Genomic DNA, 16,905 nt, shown 5'->3' on the forward strand with positions numbered 1-16,905 from the left:
TGAATTTTACAGGGTGTATTGCTTCCACGCCTCACCCACCACCCGCCTCACCCCCCCACACCCCCCACCCCACTCCACCCCACCCCCCCAAACCCCCCAACCCCCCAAACCTCCCCCAGACCCCCACACACCCCCATACCCCCCCACCCCCCAAACCACCCACCCCCCCACCCCCCCACCCCTCCCCTCCCCACACCACCCCCCCATGCCCTCCCAAACCCCACCCCCCCACCACAGCAGAAAAGTCGGTTATGAGCTGATTGACTTAAAAACAAGCTGCCCCGCAATGCTATTATGCTGGGGCAGCCTTAATGAGATAATTGTGGGACTTGCATCCCTCAGGGAAGGGAAGTTCTGGCATCTGATTGGCCAGCAGCCAAGTAGTCCAGCAGCGCCAGAACTCAGCACTGGCTGCTGGTGGGACTACAAGCAGTCCCGAGGGGAAGATCCATGGCGACCAGACCTAGAGGTAAGTTTGGGTTTATTGGTCGGGGAGAGATCGTGGACCATAGGAAGGCGGGGACGGTTGTAAGGGGTTGAGTTTTGGAGGTCAGCGGGAGTCACAATGGGGGATAACATCTTGGAAGAGTGGTGCCCTGGTGCTCCTTATGGGCACAGGACACATCCCAAAGGAGATACCCACTTCCTTCCCACCTTTCCATCTGAGATGGTGAAATAGCGGATTGGCCTCCTTTGCTCTGCCTTCCACAGCCACGTGTTTTATTGTGGTGTGTGTGGAAACAGACCCTTAATTGGCTATTAATTGACCCGTAAAGGGCTTCAATAGGCCTAAGGATGGGCAGGCTAGCTGATACCTTACCTGCTCACCCTATAATGGGGGACAGCTCAGGGATGGGCGGGAAGGCAATGGGCTAGCCACCCTTCCTATTTTACATGCTCCCCCACCTGCAAATACGTCAGCCAAAGGACATAAAATCCCCCCCTCCGATTCTCCCAAAGTCCCGGAAAGGTGTTGAAGATACCAGGCTGTAAATAATTGTGCTAAATATTGTCCATTTATCTTTAAGGTTAAAGAGAGTTGGTCTCTCAAGGGTTAACATTTATTAATTAACATTTCTACCTAGATACAAGGTTAATGTGTTTCACATTTCACATTGGAAGAGGAAACCATTTTTGAGATCAGGTTACAGGCTTCCGTGCAAATCAATAAATTTCAGACAAACAGCAGTTCTGTGTGATCAGTAGAGAGAAGTTTTAGGCATTGCGAGCTATTACAGTTGGATGCAGGGGGGAGATGGTCTCTAGTCAAAGAGACACATCCAGCTGCCAGCTAAGGATTCTGGGGAAGAAGAATCACCAGAACGGTCTTTACTATTGGTGGTGGATTTAAGAAACTCTCTGGAAACAAAGAAAATGCCTGGAGACGATCACTTGAAGTTACTACAGGCTGAAATGGGTATACAGGAACCCCGTGGAAGCTGGGAGCAACTGTGGACTGTTTGCTATAAGAACTGTAATTTGGTGGGAGTGCTACCCTCTGCATCACATAAAAAGGGAATGTTCCTCTCTGTAATTTAAAATATAAGTTGCCTACTAAAAGAAAATAGTGTTTAGTTATAGTGCTTTTAGTCATTTTGTTACAGTAAATATTTTTAAAAATGCAACCTTGTCATGTCATTCTTCCAGCTAACAGCTGGAAGTTTGAAGTTTTTTTTAAAGTTATAGGTCTCTACGGAGATTGGGACAGTTGTTGCTGTTGATGTATAATGTTATTTGAGAAGGTATTCAAAACATCACAAAAGAAATTATTCTAAACAAAGTTTCTGCTGTTGGTGGGGAGTGGGGGTGGGGAGGGTATGCATTTCCACGGGGCTTCTCCACTCAGCTGTCATACTGAAAACATACGTAAAAGGTGTTTCTGCTTAACTTTTGGCAAAGTTACAGCAGTAGAACAGGAGAAGCCTCGAGGGAAATTCATGCCTGGGACTACTATTCTCCAGCAGGCTGAAGAAAAATAAATCACAGTAACTAACAGTGTCAGTGTGTAGATATTTCCCTTTATAATATTTTAGAATCATGTGGCAATTCCATAGAATCCTTTGCTTCTTAAAGAATAATTTGCAAGCTATGTTTTCAAACATTCAGCTCTAAGCCGATTTCTTGAATAGCTTGCACTACTGTTGGTGGTGCTACCACTGCAGTATGTTGTTAGAAGTCCAATGAAATACAGAATTGTCTTCTGAACTGAAATAAGTTACCATTTGGTAAGAGGCATTCAAACCTTAAGTATTAGAGACATGTTGAAAAACTTGGCTTAGATAAGAACTACTTTCAAATAATACTGGCTGCCGAGAGCTGTCGATATTGTTTTATTAGGGATTTTGTTCTTTTTTCCCTGACCAGTTTTTAAAGCATTATTAAATATGCCATCAGTGTATCAATTTGCAGTTTATCACCGGTTAACTGTCAGTTTTTTCAATTGTATACATTCTTTAATGTTGCTGTGACCTTATTTATGTGAAGAGAGCTGCAGAAAGCCAACAGATACACTTCTTTCAAGACACACTCCCCAAAATTGCTTGACCAGATTTTTTTTTGTGCGGGAATTATTGAACAATTGATTTGGAGTGCTGAGATATTTTTGAGATTTTTGTGGTTTCTTTCCCTCTATTTTCTCCATCTGTAGTCTCACTGCAGAGGTCTTGTGGTGCAGTGGGTAGCATCCCTGCCTCTGTGCCAGAAGCTCTGGGTTCATGTCTCACTCCATAACCTGGTTGAACAGGTTGAGTATCCACTTATAAATCTTTCCAACATAGACCAATGGAAGATAGTAAGAGTGGGAAAGATTCCTGGTCAGCCATGTGATGGAAAGAAAGGGGGCCTCTACCATCACTATCCATAGCTCCAGGCGACAACATGCAATTAAAGCCCATTTAAGGGCCTCATCCTGCTGCAGCGGCATTTAACCATTAACAAGAAAGACCCATGCCAAGCAGGCAAGGTCTCCCTGCCTAGGCTGGCAGTGAGCAGTGGTCCCTCCCTTAACTGACTCTTTGGGTTCATGGGGGAATCCCCCCCAAGCTGTAATCTCAGCCCCCACCCCCCTTGCCAACCCCCAACCACCTACAAAGGACTGATCCATTTCCTCATCACCTAAGTGCAGACACTGTTTCCGCTGGCGCTACCAGTACATCGAGAGCTGTCGCCCTCTGATTGGCCAGCAGCATTCTGAGGCAGGACTTCCAATTGGCTGTTAAATGACTGCAGGGCAGCTGTTCTTTCTCTTTGTGGGCTCCCCCTCCCTGACCTTTAAGCCCAGTGCCCTGTATAATTCTGCCCCATGTTCTCTGTGTGGCTCCTGGTGTGCTGCAAGTGCACTACTGGTGTTGATTTTCAAAATCAGTTTGAAAGGAAAAGTGAGATTACATAAACTATTACAATTTGCCATCAGTGTTACAGCTGAACGCAGTGACACTGCAAAAGCCAGGGGCCCTGACAATATCTTGTCTGTAATACTCAAGATCTGTGCTCTGGGAGTAGCCATACTCCTAACTAAGCTGTTCTAGCACAGATGCAATATGACATCAACCAGTGAACGCAGAAAATTGTCCAAGTATGTTCTGTCCGTAAAAAGCTGGTAAAATCCAAACTGGCCAAATATTATCCAATCAGCAGACTCTATCATAAGATGAGAAGTGAGGCTATTTGCTGATGATTTCAGTGTTCAACTCCATTCAGGCAATACCATCTCAAACAAGAGCAAGCATAACAACCTCCTTATGACATTCATTAATGTTACCATCATCAAAACCCCCATCATCTGTATACTTTGGGCTGCCATTGACTAGAAACACAACTGGACCAGCCACATAAATCCAATTGCTACTAGAGCAGTCCAGAGAATGGTTATACTGCACCAGGTGGCTTACCTCCTGGCTGTCCAAAGCTTCTCCACCACCTATGAGACACAAGTCAGGAGTGTGATGGAATACTCGTCACTTGCCTGAACAGACAACAGCACTCAAAAAATTTAACGCCATCAAGGACAAAGTGATCCACTTGATAAGGTAACCCATCCATGATATAGAATATTCATTGACTTCACCACTTGCACACAATAGGTGGAATATAGAATCATAAAATGGTTACAGTGCAGGAGGAGGTCATTGAGCCATGCCAGCTTTCTGCAAGAGCAATTTCTCTGGCATTTTTACTGTGGCCCTGCAAAAGTTTTCCCTTCAGACGTTTGTCCAATTCCCCTTTCAAAGCATCAATTAAATCTGCATCCACCATGTTCAGGCAGTGCATTCCAGATCATAACCACTTACTGCATAAAAATGTTTTTCTTCATGTTGCCTTTGTCTCTTTTACCAATCACTTTTAATCTCTGGTCCTTGATCCATTCGCCAATGGGAACTGTTTACCTCCATTTTGTCTAGCCCCATTATGGTTTGAAAGACTTCTATCAAATCTCCTCCCAATATTCTCTTCTCTAAAGCGGACAACCCTAGCTTCTCCAATCTATCCATGTATCTGAGGTCCCCAGTCCCTGGGATTATTCGCATAAACCTTTCCTGCAAACTTTTTAAAGCATTCACATGGCCCAGAACAGTGCACAAATCTGCACATTACCTTGATATTGATGCACATAACAAAATTCATTCCGCACTTAGATGGAAAAAAATTGAAGAAATGTTTGTACTAACCCCTGGGGAACACCACTATTTACCTTCCTCCAGTTTGAAAAACAACCATTCACCACTACTCTCTGTTTCCTGTCACACAGCCAACTTCATATCCATGCTGCCAACATCCCTTTTATTCCATGGGTTTCAAGTTTGCTGGCAAACCTATTCTGTGGCACTTTACCATTCGCCTTTTGGAAGTCCATATACACCACATCAACTGCATTAACTTCATGAACCCTCTCATTACCTCATCCTAAAACTCAATCAAGTTAGTTAAACATGACATGACACGAACAAATCCATGCTGCTTTGCTTAATTAATCCACACTTGTCCAAGGGACTGTTAATAATGCCCAGGAATATTGTTTTTAAAAGCTTTCCTTACTGGTTAAACTTACTGGCTTATAGCTGGGTTTATCCTTACATGCCTTTTTGAACATGGGTGTAACGTTTGCAACTCTCCAGTCCCCTGGCACCATCACCCCCCTGTATCTGGTCCTGGTGACGTATCGACTTGTAAGTACAGCCAGCCTTGCTAGTACCTAATTTTTGTGAATTTTTAGCCCATTTCAACAACTCTTCTTTCACTACAATGTTAGCAACATCTTCTTCATTGGTAAAGACAGTTGCAAAGTACTCATTTTGTACCTCAGTTATGCCCTCTGCATCCATACGTACGATTCCAATGTTACCCGTAATTGGTCTAATTCTTCCTATTACTACTGTTTTACTATTTATTGACTTAGGCTAGTTACAACTTATTAAAATACTTTTGGATTCCATTTTAGGTTAGCTGCAGGATGCATTTACAAGGACAGCAGATGCATGGGAATTCCATTGCCTCCACATCATCCTGGCTTGGACACATTTGCTGTTCTTTCATTGTCAGTGGGTTAAAATCCTGGAACTCCCTACCGAATGGTATCATGGGACTGGAGCAGTGTAGCAAGAAAGCTCACCATTACTTTCTCAAGGGCCACTAGGGATGTGCAATAAATGTTGGCTTTGCCAGTGACAGCTACATCCCGAAGAATGATGATTAAAACATAATAAATAATTAAATACCATAAATATGCTAGACTTTAAAAAGTAATTTATGATGCACATTTAGCTGGTTAACATTTCTAAGTGCCACTGAAGTGTTTTGTTACTCTGAAAATAAATTGTAGCAGCACTCAATAAAGTTTTTAAGTTATCAGTGTTGCAAAAATACGCCATTTAACCAATGTTCAAAATGTATCTGCATATTTGACACCCTTAAGCTTGGCATCCAGCATTTATTCATGCTCTGTGTAGACGGTACCTGGTTCACAACACAGTTCCAAAGAAAAGATTCTTGAGAATTGCTCCATAGCCTGTTTTACTTATCAGAGAGAAACAACAAAGAAGATAGAATATTTCTCCTGCCATCAGCAGTAAATGAGAATAAAAATAAGAACAGAAATAAAGCTAAATAAACTGAAAACATAGCAATGATGCCCAGCACACTTTTATGAGATTTTATTTCAAGATGTGAATATCTTGATCGGTCTTATGATCTGAATATGAGAAAATAGTGGGTCTATGAGAATTTTTATTACAATTTTCTCCCACTATTGTTTTGTAGGCATAAGGATAGAAAAATACCTTGGGTGGCACTGTAAGGTAAGTGGATTTGCATGGGCCAGCTCTTTTATTCCTGCCTGATATTGAGTTCTAGTGAAGCCAATTAAAGTGAATGTCAGGCATGTTGTAGAAGGGTCGGTCAGTACAAACCACCCTTCTTGAAAAACTGCCCAACAAGTTTCTGTCCCACAAACCTAAGGAATATATACCCATAGGTATTTGGTGTCCATTTATGCTGCACTTGAGTAGATGATCTTGATAGAGCAAATTCAGTGTAGCTGAACTTCCAGATTGGAATTTCACTAAATTGGAGTCGCAAATTCAGCTTAGAGCTAAAACACCATAAGCTGGATTTTACACTCCCCCTGGCGGGTTTAAAGGCAGGGGTCATGTAAAATCCTCAGGTGGCCTTTCCTCTGCCTTCCCACTCTTCCCCGATTGAATGCAGGGAGGCGTTGGGCTGCCCACCCACCCTTGGGCCTATTGAAGTTCCTAAATGGTCAACTGATGGCCATTTAAGGGCCCCATCCCGCCACTGCTGGCAATTTACCCACAGCAAGGGGAGGCTCATGCCATGCGGGAAGCCTGGCGGCTTTAGCTGTTTAGCTGAGTGGGCTGTTGTCAGCCAAAAAGTGGGGGGACCTCATTTGTGGGTCCTCTGGGCCCATCAGAGGCACCCACCCCACAAGATCAACAGCCCCCTTTAACCCTCCCCTTGGCCTCTTGAACCCAGCCCTTCCCCACTCTCCTCAGCGAGATGCCCGACCCCACATTTACTGGGCTCCGCTGTATGGTGGGACTGCCTGTAGTTGCAGTAGTGACCTCTGCTTCTGGCTGGCCACCATCCAATTGACCAGCAGCTCTCTTAGGCAGGACTTCTGAGAAAGGGGTCGAATTAAGCTCCGTCTTAAAGCAATTGACGTTGCCCCCCAGCATTAAGTTGCTGCAGGGCAGTTGTCAGGATCTTGGGCAGGCTCCCATTGCTCCCCGGCTATTTTGCCAGTGGGAGGTGGGGGTATGGAGTGGAACCATGGCACCCCATGGTCCCAATCTCTGACACTGAGGCTGCACTTCATTAGTGCAGGATTTCTGAGTTTGTCCTCACATGTACAGAGTCAGTGTCAGCAGTCTGTTCAGATATAGGGAACATCATAGCTGAAAAATAATCCTGTTTTCACATAAGCCCTCCGTTCAACAGGGTTCACTGCATCGTGATGAGGAGATTTTTCCCACCTTAGCTGAAGGGCACTGGAACTAATTGTAAAAGGACTGGCCTGTATTCATATAATGTCTTTCACAGGATATCCCAAACCACTTTACAACCAACAGATCACTTTTCAAATGTAATCACTGTTATGGAGGCAAATACGTCAGGCAATATTTACACAGTAAATTTCACAGACAGCAAGTGAGTGGGTAACCAGATAACCTGTTTTTGTAAGCCTTTGTTAAAGCAAAATGTTCAGCAAGACATCAGGAGAGCTCCCTTTTCTACATGAAATACTTTAACAGATCTTTTATGTCCACCCACAGATGCACTGCAGGAACTCACCAAGTCTCCTTCGACAGCACCTTCCAAACCCACGACCAGTACCATCTAGAAGGACAGGGAAAGCAGATGCATGGGAACACCATCACCTGCAAGTTCCACTCCAAGCCATTCACCCTCCTGACTTGGAAATATATTACCGGTCCTTCACTGTCACTGGGTCAAAATCCTGGAATTCCCCTCCCTGACAGCACTATGGGTGAGCAAAGCTTGAAACTTGTGTAAGGTTTTGAGTTCGAGAGCCACAGCTACCTAAAATAGGCAGTCAAGTATTTTCAGGTTTTTAGTCAAGTTTATTAAGAAGTAACAGTTTAGGTAATGATGCATTAGCTGAATAGACAAGAAAAGTATATGACCAGTGACAGTGGAGAATAGTTTACCGATGCCAAAGGGCAAACAAATGAACGCGGCCGATTCCTGCAACATCAATTGACAGTGTCAGTCTTTCTCAGGCCAGGATTTTCCGGCCCTGCCGTTGTGGGACTCGGCGCGGGAGATTCGGCGGCCTAGCCAAAAGTCCATTTACTTTTGGCGGGACAGGACAATCCCGGCGGTGGGCAGGTCTGGAAAATCCCACCCTCAATCTTTCATTGTTTTCCAATGGCAGGCTTCTTCTTTCTTTATTCTTTTCCTCCTCAAGCTGGCTGGGATATCAGGGAGCTCTTTGTCTTCTTCTAAGCCAGGGCTGTTCCCTTACCCTGTGCGCACTCATTGATATACCCTATTTCCGGGGACTGGTACCTTCCTAAGTGTCAATCACCTGTTCAAACCCTTTTGACCCATGAATACAGGACAGGTACCCAAGATGTCAGGTTGGTCACCTCTGCCCTGTCATCACTTTGACTCGAGGTCACTTTTTTATTGACCACATGCTGGATGAGGTAATGATGTGGATGAGGAGTTGCTAGATAAAAGGGGTATGCGGGGCACCAGAAGGCTTCCTGCTATGGCTCAGGAATGTTTGTAGGATACAGTGACCTCAACGCGGGGTGCATAATCTTTGTGACCTTTATTTCTACCTTGTTTTGGTCCCTGACTCCTTGGAATTGTTTATATTTTTTTCACAGAGAGAGAGAATGCTGCACGAATCAATTCCATGAGAATTCTATACAATTCTAAAAAATAACATTTCTTAAAAGTTAATATTTCTTACAATTACGTGTCGGTTGGCTTCCCATCGTATTCCCACCTCTGAGCGATTTTTCTACAGGCGGAATCAACACGGCAGCCGCTACCTACCTGACAGCAGCAACTGGGGGCAAGTGGCTGACATTGTCCAGATGTGCATGCACTAGCAGTCTTTCCCCTTGGAGTATGGTATGACTCGGAGGAAGAACAGAGACCACACAGAGCAGGACAAGTATTTAGAAGGAGGAAGAGGAGGATGGGGATAAGAGCCATCAGCAGAAAGCCATATCTATGCAGGCTGTTCAGGGAACAATTCTTCTATCTGAATCTAAGTGAGGAACAGTGCATGTGACTTCTGTGCTTCAGCAAGGACGTCCTTATTAAAATCTGCCACCTGCTGCAGCCACAACTATTATAGCAGGGTAAGGACTGACTTCCCAGTAGCTATGAAGGTAACCTTGGTGATGAACCATGGGATCATTATCCACCATGGTGCTGTGAATTTGGCACTGACTGTACTCCCCAGAGAAACCATTGTCCTAACTTGTAAATACTCGTAAATGGTTAGTGAAATGCCCTCTAGCAGCTCAGATGACTCCTGCATGACCTACCTGGTCTTACTTGTCTGTCTGGTTGTCACCCATTCCTTTTCACCTACAAAATCTTTAGCTGCAGGCTGACCAACTCCTAAAATGTGCTTTCCATCTAACTCTCAGCTTCATAGATGCACTGCAGTGATGCCAGCTGCTGAAGCTCTGAAACCCAGAGCTCGAGCTCCTTCACCTGGGAAGACCTCCTGTAAATGTGTTTGCCCAGGACATGAAAAGCATCCTGGAGTTCTCACATGGCGGAGGGTATGTATTTGACAGGACTGAGATGCACTGCCATGCCTCTATTCATTAGACTATTATCTAAAACTTACTAGAAATAAACTTAAGACTTATCCCTCATCTGTAAAAAAACACTCACCAGCTACTTACCAATTAGGTCCTTCCCTTATGCCAGTGTGATTTTAGGTGTTCTTACCTCTCCCCTGACACTTGCACTCCTTCACCACTGAGCTTTCTGATTCTTGAATTAATTAATCCAATACTAAGGGCCATTACTTCCGATGGAGTGACAATTGAGTTGGATTGCCAATCCGCATGTAATTACTTATATAGAAATCCAGGCAATCCTACCTTGCCCGAATTTCCAACTCAGGTGCAGGATTTGGCGGTTGTCGACAGCCAGGCCTGGGGGGTTGAGGGTCAGGAATCGGATGTTGGGCATGGTGGAGGGGCAGTTGGGAGTCGGGCATGTTGGGGGGCGGGGTGGGGGCGGGGGGAGAGTTGGGAGTTGAGCTGGTGGGGGGGAATTGGGTGTCAGGAGTCGGGCCAGTGGGGGTTGGGGTGGAGTTAGGGGTTCGGGCTGAGAAGAGGGGTCAGAAGACAGGCATTTGGGGGGGTTTCTGGTGTCGGGAGTCAGGCATGGGAGGTAGTCAGGAGGCGGGCCTGGAGTGGGATAGTTGTAGGGGAGTAAATCAGGCCGGTGGGGTGGGGAAATCAGGCCTGGGGGTGGGTATTAGGGTCCTGGGGGGGTGGTGTGGAGGGAGTTGGGAGTGGGGCCTGGGGGCAGGGGAAGTCGGGACTCAGGCCTGGGTAGTGGGTAGTAGGGCCTTGGGGCAGGGGGAGTCAGGAGTTGGGCCTGGGCGGTTCGGTAGTCTGGAACTGAGCCTGAGGGTGGGGGAGTTGAGGGTCTGGCCTGGGGGTTGGCGGGTAGTCGGGAGATATGGGGGTTGTGGGGAGTCCTGTGAGGGGTCAGGGGGTTAGTCCAGATGGTGGTTGGGGGCGCTGGGAGGAGTCCTGTTGGGGGCTCCCACGCATAGCGGATTGGCTAACTAATTGAAGACAGAGGGCAGGATTTTCAGGTCGTTGGGCGGGCGCGGGAGTGGCTGGGAAACAGCCCGCCGACCCCGATGGGCCCCGACCACGATTTCACACTGGCTGGCCAATTAACAGCCAGCCAGTGTGAATGGCGCATTGAGAAGCTCAGCGCTGCCGGGTTGGAGGTGGGAGGACGGCGAGCGCAAAAGTCTGCGCATGCCGGGGGAGCTCGCAATGAAAGCTCCCTGAAGGCAGAGAGCTGCCACAGGGGGCTGAAGAATTGTAAAATCAAAAATCCAGATTTTGAAAATTGGAAAAAAAATGGAAAATGGAAAAAAATGTCCCTGCATAGGACTCCCTGACATGAACAGAAACATTATAAAAATTATGTCAAAACATTTTTATTTATTTAAAATTAATGTCGGAAAACTCACCCCTCCCATGGATGAGGTTTCCTAAAAATCCCAAAGGCTGCCTGGCCGATTTGCCCGCCCACCAACCATAAGGTTGGACGGGCAGCGAAAAATAACAGTTAATTAACACATTAATGGCCTTAATAGGCCTCTTAATTATTGGTGGGCGCGCTGCGGATGTTTGCGCGCTCCCGCCGACCGAAATATCGCATAAGTGCACAATGACGTCGGGATGTGCACTATTTCATGCTCGGGCGTGTCAGGCATGTGCCCCCACGCCGAGCAGAAAATCCTGCCCAGAGAGTTGGGATAAGGGGGGCATTTTCGGGATGGCAACCTGTGGAATGCCACAGGGATCAGTGCTGGGGCCACAATTATTTACAATATATATCAATAACTTGGATGAAGGAAATGAACGTACTGTCGCCAAATTTGCGGATGACACAAAAATAGGTGGGAAGGCAAGGGGTGAGGATGACATAAAGAGTCTACAGAGGGATGCATACAGATTAAGTGAGTGGGCAAAAACTTGGCAGATGGAATATAATGTGGGAAATATAAAGTTATGCACTTTGACAGAAGGAGCAGAGGAGCTGAATATTATTTAAATGGAGAAAGACTGCAAAAAGCTGCAGCACAGAGGGATATGGGGGGGTCCTCATGCATGAATCACAAAAAGCTAGCATACAAGTTCAGCAGGTAATAGGGAAGGCAAATGGAATGTTGGCCTTTATTTCAAAGGGAATGGGGTATTAAAATAGGGAAGTCTTGCTAAAGCTATACAAGGCACTAGTTAGACCACACCTAGAATACTGTGAACAGTTTTGGTCCCCTTATCTAAGGAAAGAAATACTAGCATTGGAGGTAGTCCAGAGAAGGGTCACTAGGCTGATCCAGGATATGGAGGGATTTCCTTATGAGGGGAGGTTGAATAGATTGGGCCTGTACTTATTGGAATTTAGGAGAATGAGAGGCAACCAGGCGCATTTTTGGGGTACACCCCCAGATACACTGTCCTGGAGCTCGGAAGTTATGGCCCTAAGTAGATTAACCACACAAAGGGTCAGAACCTCTGAGGAGTTGCAATCACAGTCGGATTACCACTCCACTCCTTTTTACTTAGACTAGAATGCAGTTGCACCTTCCTTGCTTTACCTTGTGCCTCGAGCCGGGTGAGAAATGTGCAGTGTATCGGGTTCCTGAGGTCTTCAGTCTTCTGCAGCAGAGTTGAATGAAAGGAAGCCATGCCCCTTTTTTTACTACACTAGTTTCCGTAAAGCAGATAAGTTTAAAGGTCCCAGCCACTTTGCGAAGCCAGGGAGAAGGTAAGTGTGTAAGTTAAAGTAAGTGGGTAGGATGGGGGTGGTTGGGGTGGAGGTTGGATGGTCAGGGGTGTCAGATGGTCGGGGGTTTGGGTGATCAGTGTGGGGTGGGGGTTGGATGGTCAGTGGGGGCAGGAGTTGGGTGGGGGAAAGTCAGGAGGTCGGGGGTGAGGAGGGTAGCTGGGGGTCTGGAGAGTAGTCGTGCGGTGGGGGGTAGTAGAGATGTCTGGAGGGGAGGTGGGCAGGGTAGCTGGGGGCTATTCGGGGGAATCGGGAGGGTAGTCAGGGTTGAGGGTAGTGTGGGGTGGGGCTGTGGGGTAGCCAGGTGTAAGGATAGGCTATTTGGGGGTCGAGCAGGTAGATGGTGTTGTTATATGGCTTTAGGGGAAATCGACATGACATCATTAGAAGGGAAATATGTTGTGTGATCCAGTCTTAGTTTCACTTTTTGATTTGAGCAGAGCACACACACACAGCTCTGATGCCTTTAAGCTCTCTAAGTAAGTATAACTGTTCTCAAGTGTCTCATCTTAATAAATCAACCCACAACGTGTTTATCCAATCACTTATGAGCGATTGGTGCCTTACGTCTTGTACAGTAAAATAAGCCCAAGGTATTATTTCATTATAATAACATGACATAGTGATCAGCGGTGCTGAGACAGGTGGCAGCAAGATTAAATACAGGTGTGACATGGTGAACAGCCTTAGATCATACTACACAGCATGAGATGACTCTCAAGATTTTGGACAGACTGCAATGGAGTCACAGCGTTATTGTGTTGAAAATGCAGCATGGTGACTGCGAAGAAAAGCTTTGGAGACACAGCTCAGAGCTAGTGCTCAAGTAAAGAGCTGGTAAGCAGATGGATCCCTCGTGTTGAGATTGCAGCGCATAGCCTGCCAGTTCTGTGAGTGGAACAGCACGTCGAGAGGACCAGCACTGTATCAGCTCAGTCGGGAAAGACAAGTGACTAGGGTGTGGATCGGATCGATAGCGAGCAAGGGAGAGTCAAACAAAAATAAGTCATACAACTTGGGCCAGAGAGGGTTGCCATTAACAAAGGTGGCTTCAGGAGTAAGCTGAACAGTAAAGTGAACAAAAGCAAAGACCTCATTACTCTGTGGTGCATTTCCGCCACAACTCATTTCTGTGGGCTGAGCTTCAGAAAAGCATGCAAAAGCGGCTACAGCGACACTTATCAAAGGTACTACAGAAGAAGGAAGGTCAAAGGGATATGGTCAGAATCCACAAAATTCCCCAGTTTGAATTAGGATGCAGCTGACCTACTATCCAAATTCAAAATTTAAACAGCGTACAGAGCTATGGTTTCTTGATTCAGGTATATCTGAACCAGACAAGCAAGTCATAAAAATTCGCCGAGCAATTGAGAATGAAGGTCTACACAGACTGAATACGTCAAGATTAACAGAAGAAGAGCTAAAGGATCCCCAACAGATATGAACTACATTAGAAGACCTGTTCAAAATCAAATTCAACTTCCGCATTTATTGACTGGAGTTTATGTCATTTCGACAACAGCCTACAGAACCCATAGACCACTTTGTCAGCAGATGCAGAGAAAAGGGTATGTACTGTGGTTTTCAAATGTAGACCTAGCAGACAGAATTGTTGAGTTGGTGATCACATCCACTCCCATGGAAGCTTTCCAGAAAGATCTGCTCAACAAACACAAAACGTATAGCATCAATGAGCTACTCAAGGATGAACGTAAGCACAAAGCCATCCTTGCAGGTTGACAAAGCTTGCAAGTCCTTAGTACAACCCCAATTCTTGATGCACTCACTAGGACACCCAAACCTATCAAGACATGTGGAAGGTGTGGATTTCTTCATGTATCAAGGAAATGCCCAGCTTTTCATCAATTCTGCAAGGCTTGTGGCAGAAAGGGCCATTGGCAGCGGCAGTGCACTAGAGCAAATGCTGATGCAGCTACAAAGAGCCGTGCACTGATCCAAACAGAGTATACGCAACGGGTACCTTCAAGCAATAAGAATGACCATCCGGTATCCCGTCAGAAACATAAGCATGAGCCCAAGATATTATATCATTATAGTAACACGACAGTCGGAGGGGGGGATCCCATGGAGGGATGGGAGCGGGAGGTGGGGGAGATCATAATTGTACTTACCCAGGAGTTAAAAGTGATTTAATCCTTCTAAGCTATCTTGGGTAACTATTCTGCTAAGACGGTTGGAACCATCCAGAGTCTCTGATTTAAATCAGAGGCCTGAATTTTACACTTGCGCCACCGGCAGGTTTTTAGGCAGGAGTGGAGGAGCGTGAAATTGAAGGAACAGGATTCCTCCAGGTTCCTGACCGCTCCGATCATACAACGATTGTATGCAAGGCCTCATACAGGAAGCTTGACCTTGCTCCAGTTGAGGCCACTTAAGGGCTGTTTCTGCCCAGACCCCATTTTTAGGCTGGCAGTAGGATTGACATTGCATGGAGCAAGCCCGAAAATCAACCGACTTAGATCTCAGGCGGGTGAGGCGGGTGAGGGGTCGGGGGGGGGTTGCCTCCATGAGAAGCACCCTTCCTGAAGTCGGCTGCCCCGACCCCCTTTAAGCTCCGCTGGCTCTGGACCTACCCCCACTGCGGCCTTTCCCCTGAGACCCGGATCGCTCCTTCGTTCCCTCTCCCAGGCCTTGCCTATCCTCCCCGCCCAGGTTCCCTTAAAGATTCCCTTTAAGCTTCACTGGGGCTCCGGTGCCCGGACTTAGCCTCAGGCACCCTGATGCACTTCCTCTTCTGTCCGCTACAGGTCCTGTCACTGCAGGGACGGGAGAGCTGCCGGCCAATCAGATTGCCTGGCAGCTCTCTAAGGCGGGACTTCCCCGTGAGGGACAGAAGTCCCACCTGCAGTCACTTAACGCTCATTCGACCTTGAAATTGCTGCAAGACACTCAGACCTGGTGGGGATGTGTTCCCCGCCAACTCTTCGGATGGTGGGAAGCGAGACCCTGCCATCTGAAAAATTCGGACCCGAGTATTGGATGGTTCCCAGTGCAGGGTGATTGCTCATCAGAAGTTTAAGCTTCCTGGGCAATTCTCATGATGTCCTTGAGTGGGGCCTTCCGTGGGAGTCCGCTAGTACATATTCTGGGATATCTTCTGGGTACGGCTCTCTGGAGATTGGAAGTTATATGTCAAAATGTTTTATGGATACTTGACTTGCCTTTAAACCCTTGGATCCTGCTGCTCCTTCCTCTACTTTGATTATGTTGTCATTCTGACATCACTTATTAAGTTCTCTGTTGGTTTGGTCTGCTCTTGCTGCTTTATAGACTGATTACATAGGATATACAGCACAGAAACCGGCCATTGGGCCCAACTAGTTTATACCAGTGCTTTTTTTTAAAACAATCTGTTAATTTTATTTTATAACATCAAAAACTGCATAAAACACATTCCAAAACAAAGTTCCGTAATTGATAAAACAAACAGGTATTCCCTGAAACATGAAAGCTTGAAAATCATTCACTGACGACTGACAAAGCCAAAACTTCAACACAGCCGCCAGTCACCAGTCATCACTGTTCTTCAGTTGGGGGCTTCACTTGGACCTTGCCTTCATCTTCCTCCGCTTGTGCTTCAATCTGCGCATCTGTTTCTTCCTCCACTTGGCCCTCATGGTCTGGAAGCTAAGCAGCTCCCACTCACTTTAAGGTTGCAATGCGCATACAATGAAAATTTGTGGGCAATCTTCCAATTTCCTTGAGATCAGGAATGATTTACTCAAAATGCTCCTGTTTATTTAATAAATAAATTCGCTATGAGCAGGGCTTAAACCTGCACGGGGAAACCCCATTTGATTTCAATTCCAATGCCTTAACCACTTGGCCATCACAGCTGTGTTAAATTCAGGCAGTTCAGCTGCAGGGAAACACCATGAGCCTGACGTGATTTGAACACGCAACTTATACTTCACTCGAGCTTCCTCCCATCTTTTCTGACCTAAATCTACCATTGTAACCATCAATTCCCTTCTTCCTCAAATGCTTGCTTAGCTTCCCCTTAAAGGCATCAGAACTATTGATTTCAAACACTCCCTATGGATGTGAGTTCCAAATTCTCAGCACTTTTAGGGTAAAGTTTCTTTGAAATTCCCCACTGAAATTTTTTTTTTATTCATTCATGTGATGTGGGCTTCACTGTCTGGGCCAGCATTTACTGCCCATCCTTAGTTGCCCTTGAGAAGGTGGTGGTGAGCTGCCTTCTTGAACCACTGCAGTCCATGTGGTATAGGTACACCCACAGTGCTGTTAGAAAGGAAGTCCGAGGATTTTGACCCAGCGACAGTGAAGGAACGGCAATATATTTCCAAGTCAGGATGGTGAGTGACTTGG

At 46.2% G+C, this 16,905-nt stretch overlaps 1 non-coding gene across 1 annotated transcript; it reads right to left on the reverse strand.

Moving 5' to 3' along the window:
* Positions 1–16,327: 16,327 nt before the first annotated feature.
* Positions 16,328–16,409, reverse strand: trnas-uga (transfer RNA serine (anticodon UGA)). Its single transcript has one exon. It is a non-coding gene; the product is annotated as a tRNA-Ser (tRNA).
* Positions 16,410–16,905: the final 496 nt, after the last annotated feature.

The sequence above is a fragment of the Cetorhinus maximus genome, chromosome 19 (assembly GCF_964194155.1).
Source record: "Cetorhinus maximus chromosome 19, sCetMax3.hap1.1, whole genome shotgun sequence".
NCBI lineage: Eukaryota > Metazoa > Chordata > Chondrichthyes > Lamniformes > Cetorhinidae > Cetorhinus > Cetorhinus maximus.